The sequence below is a fragment of the Ambystoma mexicanum genome, chromosome 1q (assembly GCF_040938575.1).
Source record: "Ambystoma mexicanum isolate Mex_15411 chromosome 1q, UKY_AmexF1_1, whole genome shotgun sequence".
NCBI classification, from domain to species: Eukaryota; Metazoa; Chordata; class Amphibia; order Caudata; family Ambystomatidae; genus Ambystoma; species Ambystoma mexicanum.
The window spans coordinates 268,528,898-268,543,053 of record NC_090922.1 but is presented as its reverse complement, the minus strand read 5'-3'; the positions used below and the strand labels follow the sequence as shown (position 1 = coordinate 268,543,053).

Genomic DNA, 14,156 nt, shown 5'->3' with positions numbered 1-14,156 from the left:
TCCTTCGTAAGTGTTCACGCTGTAACCCTTAATCCATCCCTCTAAGTTTTTCAAACATTCATGCACCCAGGTAGCCCAAGGGGTACTATCATGCTTTTTGCGGGTCATAAACCTCTTAAGGTATTGGGAAGGGGTCTTCCCAAATCTAGCTATCAAAGCGAGTTTCACACATTCATAATCCATCCTATCCACCTCCCCCAACTCCATTACCACATCAGATGCAACAGGGGGGAGCCTAGAGAACAACCTGGGGATCAACTGATTCCCTATGATTTCCTGGAGCCCATGATTGTATTCAAACATTGCTAACCAATCTAACACATCCAACTTAAGTTCATACATACCCACAATCTCTTTAGGCATCCGGGGTCTTTTTGGACTGGAGGATCTAGAGGATTCGGGAGAGAAGCATTTTCCAAAGACAATTTATTCATCTCTAGCTCATGATTGAACTCCATTTCTTTGAGCCTTAGTTCTTGATGTTTCTGTTCAGATTGGGCACCAATTCTTTTGAATTCAAGTTCAAGCCTCATTCTTTCTAGAGCGATACATTCAGGACTTAATGTGGGACCTGATAATGGTCCAGTAGCCACAGGTTGAGGCCTTTGAGCAGAGAGAGGGCAAGAGGGACTTACATTGTCAGCCTTCTCTTCCTCATCTGCTTCAACAATAACATCTTCAACATTATCATCCTCAATGTTTGCTACATTTTCTGGAGGAGTCAGCACTAAAAGCCCCACTCTCCAGTGTTTGGTGTTCTAACAATCTTTCAATCATTTCTTATTTCTTGCCTTTGACAGGAAGACCTTTCTGTCTGCACAGATCCCTTAAATAATCAGCAGTATTTACAAGGAGGGTCTCCTGGCTATAGCTTTCCATATTTGACTTTTTTAAAATAAAATTTTAGTGATTGATAAGCCTTGTGGTTAATTGAACCAAGGTACTAGCAGCACTCTAAAATGTAAATCCAATACTTTTATCATCACCGCTGTACACCAGTGTTAGGCAGAATCCTGTGCAGTTCCCTTAGGGAGCACTACAGAAGATTAAGACTACAGGTATATGCAATAAATCCCCTTTGGTATCAGTCTGTACCACAAAGATTTAGTTGGTAGCTGTGGCTAAGCAGTCAGACTTATCTCAAGAGAGAGAGGAGCAGTATTCAGGGTTTACACAATAGGACTACAATACTATGGAACAAGGAAACACAGACCAAAGCTTTGTATCAAAATATATCTATTTTACACACGTTGATGTTCACACACAAGTCACTAGTATTAAAGTAAGTTAAAACAGTCAAGAAACGTATACACAACCGCCTATTTAAATTGTAGACCAGTTTGAGCAAGAGTGAAAACTGAGCAAAACGGCACAGTGTTAAACTAAGCAAAAATGGCACTCTAACAATTTCTTCGGAGGGAGGGAAAGAACACGTTATACAGTTTTTACCTCTTAAACACACCAGCAACACTTCCCAATTGGATTGTGAACAAGTTAAGCAAGGCAGCACTTTAGCATCAACAGTACTTTGGTGAAAACCGAGCAAAATGGCACTTCAGCAGTATATAAAGGGGAAGAAAAGGTGGTTATAAGAGTTTTAGGTGCACCAACACATTTCTTGATAAGAAACAATCTAGAGAAGGCAGTTGTAACAGATTTAGCCAGAGTCAAGAGGCGTGTGACAGAGTCAGTGGTACAAGGCAAAGTGCCTAGGTTCAAAATGTTCTAGTAGCTGCAGTCAAGTCTTTGTTAAACGATTGAAAAGGCGGTTGCAGGACGTAGAAAGATAATGTTAGACGAAAAGGCAGCCAGGCCAGAAGGTAAGTAAAGGATTTAAAACACCCAACGAAATGGGAGGCCTGTTGGAATAATGTACCTTAAAAGTGGAAGAGGATCATAGCCGGTCAAGTGGCACAGCGAGTAGAGCGCTCGCTTTGACACCCGTGCAGAGCCTGTTAACGCAGGTTCGAATCCCGGCGGGGCCAAACTCAGCCTTTCATCCTTCCGAGGTCGATAAATGAGCACCACACACCGTGGGTAATAATAAGCAGCGCTCAGATACCTGAGGGTTTGTAGCGCTATATAAAAGCCTAATTATTATTATTATTATTTATGCGGTGGCGGTAGTTCCTGGCAGTTCCTGCAGTTTGGGAGATCCAGCAGAGGAAGAGAGGGTCTCGTCGTGGAGGAAGGTTCGAGTTACTGCACTGCCCAGGGATGAAACCAGCCGCGGTGCTGCCAAAACAGAATAAAAGATACGCTCCTTTAAATCACGGTCGTGGTGGACGGGTGCCTGGCTATCCGGTCTCCTAGTGCTTGGCACTGGCAATTCGACCAAGGCATGTCTTCGAAGGCGATTGGCGAACTGGTTGACCCCACCAGCTCAGGGGAAGAAGACTCTTGCAGGTGAAGGTCTTCTCGAGTCGTTGGAGAAAAGTGGTGAGGATCTGCAGCAGGGCTTCACCGGTGGTTCAGTCATTGCAGATGTCTTTGGCTTCTCTCCTCTTCGGCTTCTTAGTTCCATTGGTGACATCTTGTCCTCCAGTCCTCAGGACCCTACTTTTATGCAGCAAGACCCCCATTCATACAGCCTAGCTGTCACTCACACAGTGGGGTGGCTATCCTGGCGGGATAACCCCCCAGCCTATCAGGGAAGATTGCGACTTGGGTTGCCTAGATAGCCCGGTCCACGGTGCCTATTCCCCCTCCGACACATCCTGTCTACCCCAGACTCAGTGGCGCCGATAGGAGGGCTTCTCTGCCCGCCAAAAGGACTAACAAAGGACCCCCGACCTGGGTTAGGATTTCAGAGAAAGACACGAGAAAGAAATATTGTTAAAGTTCTGGCAATGAAACCTACCGGAGTAAAGTTAATATTAAAATAAACCGGCGGTATGTTAGAGGCTGTCAATAAAAGTGGTAGCCTCGAACAATGGTAAAATCCCATAGGAAAACATTTGCTGTCGAATATTTATTATTTACTAAAACTATTAACCCTTCCCAGTACTTCCATAGTAAGATGGGTTGTACTGGTTCTGTTCATAGCTATTGACTAGTAAAGTCAATGGTAACTTTACATGCCCTGAGAGACAGTAGTCAGTCCCAGGGTATGGAGTCTATGTTTGGGGGTCGCTACGACACCCTATGTGTTACGGCACAGAGGGTGCTTTGTAACACACATGTTGAAAAGATGATGCCTATGAGGGTGAGAAAAACCCCATAGACCATAAGCACACAAGATAGCCTAAAACACATAGGGCCTCATTACGACCCCGGCGCTAAACCATGGTGCTATTAGCACCATGGTCCATGCCGGGGTCCGCCATGGTGAATGGCGGAATTACCGCCCCATTCCAAGGTTGGCGGGCGGTAATTCCACATTCACCATGGTCCCTTCCCCATTCCCATTTTTGCCCCATAGGGCTCAATGGGAATGGGGAAGGCGCTAGGTACGGTGCCGCAAATTGCGGCACCGTACTTAGCACCAAGATCCCTTTGCGGCACCCTACTTTAAAGACTGGTAAAACCAGCCGTTAAGGTCGGGTCCCGCAAAGGGGCCTCGTAATCAGGCGTTAAGGGTTTAACGGCGCCGACACCTTTTACGGCGCCGTTAAACCCTTAACGCCAGGATCGTAAATGAGGCCCACAATAGCAAACTGTCTAAGAGTGGGAAAAAAGGGTCTCACTCTTAGCAGGAGGAAAAAATAAACCCTTCAAATCCAGCAAAGCTGTTGGGGGACTCTATAGGTAAGGGAAATGAGCCTTAAAAGAGAATTCTCCCTAACATCCGTCACACACACCGCTTCATCTGAGATCAGCAACCTTACGAACAGCAACCACCCACTGTCCCGATCCTCTCAACTCGGCAGCGCCGAAGTAGGTTTCTCTATTCTCCTCTCACACGCTATACCTTATCTACTTCTTTTACCAAACTTCTTTTACTGGAACTCCAGCGCCACAAAACCGGACTCTTCAGTTCGGATCTCTGGCAGATCAGAACGGGACACGCTGCGTTGGGCATTCCAGTCACGTCGACTCCAGGGTAAACTTCTTTTCTCTTCATGTTACTCCATACCGCCAATCCAGGGAGACCTTAACTCTTTTCCCTGTCTCTCTTGCTCAAAGGTTAGGCACCGGTAGGCCAGGTTGCAGAAGAAGACTCTTCAGACCTTCTCCTCCATCCAGAATAAGACAGCCGTTCAACAACCACAAGAAGACAGCACTTCATAAGGGTTTTCTTCCCCATAGGGTTTCCGTGGGGTTTCTGTTCCCTCCACCCTGTGGAACGGAGTGGGGGGCACAGGGTCACTGGGGATTTCCCTCATTTGCACAGTCTCGAAACCAAGAAGTACAGGGATTTAAGCAGGAGAATGCCGTACTACGTCAACAAATGGTACGAGCTCTACAAAGCTCGGAATAGCCACCAGGCCCATTGCCTGGGGGTAAATTCGATGGAAACCCACATAAACGTAAGGAATTTCTGGAATCCTGTACCATTCCATTCACATTGAAGGCCTCCTTCTTCCCCACAGATTGGGATATGGTGGGGCATATGATTTCACACCTTGCAAGGCTGCATTAGCCTGGGCCACACCATTGGTCACGACCAACAATCCTATCTTAGACTCTTATCCCGCATTAACACACAGTCTCAAGACCATATTCGGAAGACAAGAAATCACATTGTCGGCAAAGGAACGTCTTTTGGACTTCAAAAATGGATTGCAAGACCTCCTTACACACATAACTTGTTTCAAACAGATGGCAGCAGATACAGCATGGCAGGACAATGCCTTGATTACTCTCTTTTGGAGAGGTCTCTCTGAAGAGCTAAAGGATGATGTTTCTCGAGTACCCAGATCAGCCAATTTGGCAGAGATGATCACTCTGGTCATGCAATTTGATTATAGGTTACAGGAGAGGCATACAGGGAAACAGAGAAGAAGGATCCATCGCCCCTGTCTAGAAACCGCTGCCCAGGTATCAAAACCAGTCCCTCCTGAGGAGCCAATGCAGCAAGGATTGGCTCGTGGTCCCTTAATGCCTGAGGAATGATCTTGCAGACTGTCCTGTTTATGTATTTTGGGGTGAATGACCATCTTGTTAGAGAATGCCCAATCGCGCCCCCTTGCAAGTTGGAAAATTCTATAACCCGGTTGTAGGGGGAACCACGATTTGTGTAGAAGCCTCTGGTTTCCCTAAAGCTAACAGAGATACGTCTGCAGCTGACTACCTGCACTCATCCATGGTAGTTCTTCTGGTTCAATTCAAGTGCGGCCCTCTCTGAGGTCGACCGGATTCCCGCATTGGTAGACAGTGGGGCGGCTAGTAACTTTGTTGACGACCACTGTGCACAAAGTAAGGGGCTACCTCGCACCATCAAGAAGATGTCCATCCCCGTAGAGAGCGTGGATGGGAGTCCTCTGACTTCTGGACCTATACGAGAACAGACTCTTCCACTTCAAATGCAGATCACCACACATAAGGAAGAAAGCACCTTTGACATAATCGGAGCAGCCCATTACCCTGTCATCCTTGGTCTTCCCTCGCTAAGGGTACATAACCCCTATATTAATTGGACTGCAGGGAAAAAAATTCTTGGTTACGAATACTGTCTCTCCCACTGTCTATCCCAGAGTTCTTTAGGTTTCTCTCCTCCTTCTTCCATTTCTGACACCAGCTTCCCAAACCCACTATGCCTAACCATATACTTGAACTCCCTGAACAATATCAACAATACCAGGAAGTATTTGCCACTGCCCAATACTCCAAATTGCACCCTCATCGAAGGGATGATTGCGCAATCAATTTAATACCCGACCAATCACTCCGGCCGCATGTACATACTCTCAGCCAAGGAAAAGGAGGTATTAAACTACTATTTAGAGAACAACCTCCAGCACTGTCTGATTACTGAGTCCACGTCACCTACAGGAGCCCCTATCTTCTTTATTCTGAAGAAAATCACATCAGAATTACGTCTGTGTCATGGGTATCAGGCAGGTAGTTGGGGCAAGCTGGGTGGAGGCTTGGCAGGCCTGGCATAGGCACACAAAGAACTCATAGCAAATCCCTCCTTTAATTCCTTCCTAGTGTTTGTAGTAACTTCCTGGTTACCACTTTCTGTTGCCAGACAGGAAGTGCATGAAGATTCATGAGCACTCTAGTGTTTGAGTGTCGCTGGCTATATAAGCCACACCCAAGATTCTTCCAGTGCTTCGTGTTGCTTACTGTGAGCTGTATCAGCAACACACTTGCCTGCATTTAGAGCTCTATAGTCCACACAGAATCTCAACTCCTTGGATCCTCCCTTTGATACTAACGCAACTGGGCTAGACCATGGACTAGTAGAGGGTTCTATTACCCCGAGATCAAGCATCTTGTTGACCTCTCCTTTGATGTGGGTTCTTACATTCTCTGGAATTCTGTAACCCCTATTTTGACAGGTAAACAGTCACCAGTGTTTATGTCATGCTGGCCCCAAGGGGTCAAGCCTGGTGAAAGTAAAAACAAGGGGGCAAATTGATTTAGCAAAACTTTGCACCCCTCCTGTTGTTCAGAGGTCAGATTAGAAGAGAGATTGACTCCTTCTATTTGCTCATCTAAAGGTTTGCCTCTGAGAAGGTCAGGCAGAGGTTCACTCTCCTCCTCCTCTTGAGCTGAAGCTAGAAGCAAAGCTCCCAGTTCTGGTCTCGAGACATAAGCTTTTAGACGGTTGTTGTGAAAGACTCTGGGAGCCTCCTTAGGATTGCCTAAGTCCACCAGATAGTTCACCTCTCCAAGTTTTACCACAATCTTGAAGGGTCCTATCCACTTGTCCTGCAAGGCCCTCTGCCTTGTTGGCACCATAACAAGAACTAGCTTGTCTTGAGCGAACTCAACCATGTTGGCCTTCTGGTCATGCCAATGCTTGACCAGAGCCTGACCTGCCTTCAAGTTATCACTTGCCTCAGCCATCATGTGTGACATTCTCCTCCAGAGTCCTATCTCATAGTCAGTCACCCTGACTGGCTTGGGGGAAAGAGCACTCTCCAATCTCTCCTTGATCAGGACCAATGGGCCTCTGGCCGGATGGCCATAGAGAAGTTCAAATGGACTGTAACCCACTCCCTCCCGAGGGACTTCTCTATATGCAAAGAGAATGCCTGGCAGTAGAAGATCCCACTTTTTATTAAGGGGGTCTTCTAAAGATCCTATCATGCTCTTCATGGTTCTGTTGAACCTTTCTACCAATCCATTTGTCTGAGGGTGGTATTCTGTTGAGAACTTGTAGGTAACTCCACAGTTTTTCCACATGGCCTTCATGTAGTGGGACATAAAATTTGACCCCCGGTCGGATATTGCCTCTTTAGGAAACCCAACCCTGGTAAAAAATACCCAGGAGGGCCTTAGCCACAGCCTGAGCTGTAACAGTCCTTCAGGGTACCTACTACCATGGTCTACTACAACAAGGATAAACCTGTTGCCTGAAGAGGTTGGATGGTCAAGAGGAAAGACAATGTCGATTCCCACCCTCTCAAATGGTACTCCCACCGCAGGGAGAGGCACTAAAGGTGCCACGTTCTTGGAACCACTCTTACCAAAAGTTTGGCAGGTGTGGCAACTCTTCCAATACTTATCTACCTCATCCCCCATTTTAGGCCAATAAAAGTGGAGAGAGAGCCTTTCCTTGGTCATCTTGAAGATCAAGTGACCAGCCAAAGGTATCTCATGTTGTAAGAATTGGAGTCTGTTCTCCTGGGGCACTACAAGTCGTTTGTAGTCTCCAGGGATTGACTCAGTTGGTTCACTATAGAAGAGGCCATCTTCCCAGTGTAGCCTATACATCACAGGCTCTTGCCCTTCAAGCTGAGAAGCTGCCTGGTGGCGAAGACCTTCCAGAGTTGGACATTCTCTTTGCCCCTTACTGAAGTCTGCCCTGTTGGGGCCACCTTCTGCCAGTAAAGACAGCAGCTCAGGATGGTCCAAAGTGTCCAGATTGTAACGCTCACCTGATTCTCGCAGAGGCGCCGGTCTTGACTGGGCGACTACCGTATCTTCAAAGGTGATGTGCAGCACCCGGTTGGCTCTTTGGGCTGGACCTCTGTGCCCTGTATGCCTGACGTGCAGAGTAAGATGTCTGCAGATAGAAAATACGGGGTTAATGAACTGGGGTTATTGGGGTGTCCCTATCTCTTTCCTCTTCTCCTCTCCTGTAGACCCCCACAGGTTAACGCTCTCACCTTAGGTAAGTGAATGCCGAGCTCTCCATCTGCCTCGGGGCAGGGTGCTGTAACCAGTTTCTTCACTGGATAGGTAGGGCAGGCCTCTTGACTTCAGAGGACTGCTGTCTGTCGTTTACAGCACGAACGGTAAGTTTCGAGTAACTCAAATGTCTTTAAAGTCTTTAATAATGATGTCTCTTGTTTTGCAGGGTTCCGGCGATGGCGGATGACGGGCTGAAGTGAGTTGAAGATGGAGCCCGTGTGATGAATAGAAGCGCCTGGAAGCACGTGAGTAAGCGCTTGTTGCCAGCTTCACGATGCGCTCTAACTGTCTTTTTATTTTGCAGGTACAAGTTCGGAGCGGCTGCAGGGTGCCGGGATACCCACTGGGTTAGATGTGGAAAGGAGTAATGGCACGTGAGTATTAAAGTTCCCCAATGTCTTTAAACGCACCTTGTTTTGTCTTTCAGATGCCGGAATGCTAACCTGTTCTTTCTTGTCTTTATAGGTGTTGCTGAAGACTGGATTCAGGATGGTAAGCCTTTTCCCTTAGGCCCAGGATCAGATGCAGAAGACACGATGAGCGTTCTGCTGCAGAGGATGCAGAATAACGCAAAGCAAGATTCATCCACCGGGTGTGGTTTAAATAGCCTCCTGTAGTGCTTAGGTGTCTCCTTCCACAGCCACGCCTAAGTAAGAAAAGAGTTCCTGGTAAGAAAAGAGTTCCTGCCTTCCAGAAGAGTTCCAGTGTTCTGAATCTAGGGAGTGGCTCCAGCCCCACCCAACAGGAAAAGTAGTTCCAAACAGAAGAGGATCAGAGGCTCAACTGGCAGGCAAGTAAGCAGCATGGTCTGCTGCAGGTAAGTCCACCCAAGCATTATGAGCCCGGCGCTTCCAGCGCTGGGACTGGGCATATTTATGAGCCTGGTGCCACTGGCGCCAGGACTGGGTCCAAAAGGTCCCAATTGGGACTGGTTGGCACTCGGAACCTGGGTTATGGATCTGCTTCCAAGGGAGTTGGGAAAACCCTGACCTTTTTGAAGCAGAGATCATGACAGTACCCCCCCTCAAGGCCCCTCCCAAACCGGGCTTCTCCGGGGGTTTTGGCTTGTCAGGAAATGTTCGGTGAAATCTTTTGATTAGGCGAGGAGCGTGGACATATTCAGCAGGTTCCCAGGATCTCTCTTGGGGGCCGTAGCCTTTCCAGTCAATTAGGTAGAATAGTTTAGATTTGGAGATCTTGGAGTCCAGAATGCTTTTGACTTTAAACTCGAGTTCTCCATCAACTAGGATAGGTTTTGGAGATTTGGTTAGTCGGGTTTGAGGTTGCACGGGTTTTAATAGAGAGACGTGGAAGACCGGATGTATCTTCATGTGCGGGGGCAAGTCCAACTTGACCGCTACTGGGTTTACTATGGTAGTGATGGAATAGGGACCAAGGTATCTTGGGTTGAATGTGCGTGGCCCTTTTAGAGATAGATATTTGGTGGATAACCAGACTTGATCCCCTACTTGATAGTGAGGGGCTTCCTTCCGATGTTGATCTGCTCCTTTCTTGTATTGTTCTTTAGCCCTTTGAAGGTGAGAAACAGCTTCCTTAAAGGCTTGGGTGATTGTAGAATGCAGGTAGTCTACTGCTGGTGTTTCAAGATCTTGGAGGGGATCCAACTCCGAGGTTCGAGGGTGACTGCCGTACAAAAGAAAAAACGGGGTTTTCCCAGTTCCCGAATGGACAGAGTTATTGTAGGCATACTCGGCTATCCAAAGGATATCTTTCCAAGTTTTTTCAGTTTGTTGCAGCATGCAGCGTAAATACTGTTCCAGAGTTTGATTGGTCCTCTCGGTTTGTCCGTCGGTCTGAGGGTGGTGACTGGTCGATAGTCTTACATCAATTTGAGCCGACCGACAGCAACTTCGCCAAAAATGAGAAATAAATTGACTACCTCGATCCGAAATTAGAACCGAAGGAAAACCGTGCAGTCGGACGATGTTTTTGAGAAATTCTCGGGCCAGAGTTGCTGCTGTTGGCAAGCCTTTGAGCGGAATGAAATGCGCCATCTTGGAGAATAAGTCCACCATTACTAGAATCGTATTGTATCCGGAGCATGGAGGTAGATCGGTGATGAAGTCCATAGAAAGCGTATGCCAAGGGTGAGGTGGGATGTCAATAGGGCGTAAGAAGCCTGCTGGTCTTTCCTTTTGACTCTTGTTTTGGGCGCATACTCCACAGGACATTATAAAGTCTCTGATATCTTTTTTCCAAGACGGCCACCAGAAGTAGCGCTTGATCTTTTCTGAGGTCTTGGCTATACCGGGATGACCTTCCATTAAAGAGTCGTGATAACAAGAGATTACTTTTTTCTGTAAATCTGTGCTGGGTAGGTATAATCGTTCTTGGAAATACAATAAGTTGTCCTTTACTGCAAAGTCCTTTCCCTGCAGATGCCAATTCTGTATGTCTGCTGGAGTTACAAGTTGCCTGGCTTTATCCTTAACTTCCTCTATGGATTCTGTGGCGATTACACCCAGAATTCTTTGTTCGGGAATGATTGGTACAGGTTTAGGGTTGATCAAGTGTTCTTCCACTCCCATCCGAGAAAGGGCATCGGCTTTACCGTTCTTTGTACCAGGTCGATAGGTAATTATGAAGTCAAACTCGGCAAAGAATAATGCCCAACGGAGTTGTCTAGAGGATTGGGCTTTTGCAGTTTTCAAATATTGCAGGTTTCGGTGATCCGTAATCACAGTAACGGTGTGTCGGGCCCCCAGCAGATAATGCCGCCAAGCCTTAAAGGCAGACTTGATAGCCAGAAGTTCCTTGTCAGTAATCGTGTAATTGACTTCAGGAGGCGAGAATTTGCGGGACCAAAATGCCACGGGATGCAACTGATTGGTTACCGGGTCCTTTTGTGATAGAACTGCCCCCATGGCAAGGCTTGAAGCATCAGTTTCCACGATGTAGGGGAGTTCAGGGCGAGGGTGTTTTAAGATTGGTGCAGAGATAAATTTAGTCTTCAAATCCTGGAAAGCTTGTTCCGCCTCGGTAGACCATTCAAAACGTTTGTTTTTCTTTAACAAGGCAGTGATGGGCTGGACTATTCGAGAGAACTCGGGGATAAACCTGCGGTAAAAGTTAGCGAAGCCTAACATGCTTTGCACACCTTTTACGGAGGATGGTGATGGCCATTTGAGAACTGCATCGACCTTCTTTGAATCCATACGCACTCCGCCAGGTGATAATATGAATCCCAAGAATTCAACTTCAGTCACGTTGAAAACACATTTTTCCAATTTAGCGAAAAGTTTGTGTTGACGCAATCTTTCGAGGACCATTTTCACGTGTTTCCGATGTTCAGATTCCGATGAAGAATAAACGAGAATGTCGTCGATGTAAACAACAACACACACATCTATGAGCTCTCTGAGGACATCGTTCATAAAATATTGAAAGGCGGCCGGGGCATTGCAAAGTCCGAAGGGCATGACCTGATATTCAAATAGCCCATACTTGGTGCGGAAGGCCGTCTTCCATTCATCGCCCTCTTTTACTCGTACCAAGTGGTAAGCTCCTCTAAGATCCAGCTTTGTATATATGCATGCTTTTCTGACTTGGTCCAGGAGTTCAGGGATCAAAGGTAACGGATATCTATTCTTAACGGTGATCTGGTTCAGGGAGCGATAATCGATACAAGTTCTAAGGTCTCCTTCCTTTTTTGGAACGAAGAACAAAGCTGAAGAGGCAGGGGACTTGGAAGGACGAATAAACCCATTTGCCAGGTATTGATCCAGGTATTGTCGAAGGTGAAGGTTCTCAGGCTCGGTGAGGGCATAAATTCTACTACAAGGAGGAGTAGATCCAGGTATCAGGTCTATCTGGCAGTCATAAGACCTATGAGGAGGTAGAGAGTTAGCCTGCTCCTTCCGGAAAACATCTTGGTATTCTAGGTATTCGGGAGGTAACTGGGGAGTCTCTGAAGAAATTGCTGCCAGTGCAACACCAGGTGGAGGGTGACAAGTAGAGACACATTCTGGAAACTGGACCGTTCTTGCTCGCCAATCGATCAGAGGATTGTGGTTCTCTAACCAAGGTATTCCTAGAATAATCTGGAACTGAGGGGCCTTGATCACATCGAACACGATCTTCTCATGGTGTCCATCTTGACTTACTAGCGTCACCTCTTGAGTGGTATGCGTTACTGGCCCGGAGGCTATCTCCGTACCATCCACCGTAGTAATGACGTCCTTTACAGCCTTGGGACAAAGAGTTAGATTCATCCTCAAAACCATTTCATGATCCACATAATTGCCGATGGCACCGCTGTCGACGTAAGCTTCAATTGCATGTAATCGATCCGGATTATCAGGGCTAATGAGGACCATAGGTATCACGAAATGCGAGGTCACGGAACTGGTTTTCACGCTCGGCAAGAGGACCTCTATTCTTGTCGGGCGAGGTCGTTTCCCTGCTCAGAGTTTGTAACTGTGGTAACCGCAGCTCCTACTGCCTTCTTGGCAGGTTTCACCGGACAGTCTCGAAGAAAGTGCCCTGAGTTTCCGCAATATAGGCATAATTGCAACTGTTTTCTCCTTTCCCGCTCCCTTTGTGTTAGAGGACCTTTCAGACCCCCTATTTGCATGGGTTCCCCGGAGTCTACTCCTTTGGAAGGAGTTGGCGGTTTGGAGAATACTCGAGCATCAAACTTGGAACGATCGGCCTTCCTGTTCTGCAGTCTGTGATCTATTTGAACGACCAAGTCTATATAATCCGAACAGTCTTGTGGGGGATTCACTACTTGGGCTAAAACGTCTTTGAGCTCTCCACGTAGACCTCTATAAAACAGCGTAATCCTTTTGTCCTCAGGCCATTGAGTTTCCACTATTAGTCTATTGAAAGATGCAATATAAGCCAAAAGGTCTTGATTACCCTGTCGCAACAAAAGAAGCTCATTGTCCAAGGCCTGCCCCTGTGCATGTCTTGCGAACAGTTTTTCCATACTAAGCTGAAAGGCTTGAAAATCATGGAGAACCGGATCATCTTGATTAACTAGAGGGATCGACCAGTCTGCCGCATTGCCACTAAGGTACGAAAGTGCAAAAGCTACTTTAGCTTGATCAGTTGGAAAGGCTGCTGGCCGGCATAAGAAGTGCAACCGGCACTGATTGATAAATACCGCAAACCTCTTTGGGTCACCAGAAAATCGTTCGGGCGGAGCCAGAGGTACATTCCCAGGTAGGTTGATCTGCACTGGATTCATAGAGGATGTTGAAGGAAGATTTGCCCCTGATGCGGGTAGCAGGGTCTGTCTGGCTTGTGACTGCAGCAATTGTCTAGCAAGATCATCTGTTCTCTCCTTGGAAATAATTAGTTCCCTTCTTAGAGCGTTCGTTTCCTGACGAGCTGCATGCACTTCTGCCCTTAGTTCCCCAAGTAACCGGGCTAAGTGATCAGTATCCGAGGTTTCCATAGCGCCTGGGCGAGAGTTTTGCGGTAGGCTTTGCGTTCTGTAACGCTCACCTGATTCTCGCAGAGGCGCCGGTCTTGACTGGGCGACTACCGTATCTTCAAAGGTGATGTGCAGCACCCGGTTGGCTCTTTGGGCTGGACCTCTGTGCCCTGTATGCCTGACGTGCAGAGTAAGATGTCTGCAGATAGAAAATACGGGGTTAATGAACTGGGGTTATTGGGGTGTCCCTATCTCTTTCCTCTTCTCCTCTCCTGTAGACCCCCACAGGTTAACGCTCTCACCTTAGGTAAGTGAATGCCGAGCTCTCCATCTGCCTCGGGGCTGGGTGCTGTAACCAGTTTCTTCACTGGATAGGTAGCGCAGGCCTCTTGACTTCAGAGGACTGCTGTCCGTCGTTTACAGCACGAACGGTAAGTTTCGAGTAACTCAAATGTCTTTAAAGTCTTTAATAATGATGTCTCTTGTTTTACAGGGTTCCGGCGATGGC

General features: G+C 47.2%; 1 protein-coding gene across 1 annotated transcript in view; it reads left to right on the top strand.

The window, feature by feature from the left end:
- Nucleotides 1-14,156, top strand: part of LOC138521221 (arylamine N-acetyltransferase, pineal gland isozyme NAT-3-like) — a 512,324-nt gene that overhangs the window by 295,346 nt on the left and 202,822 nt on the right. The gene's annotated exons all lie outside the window — the stretch shown is intronic.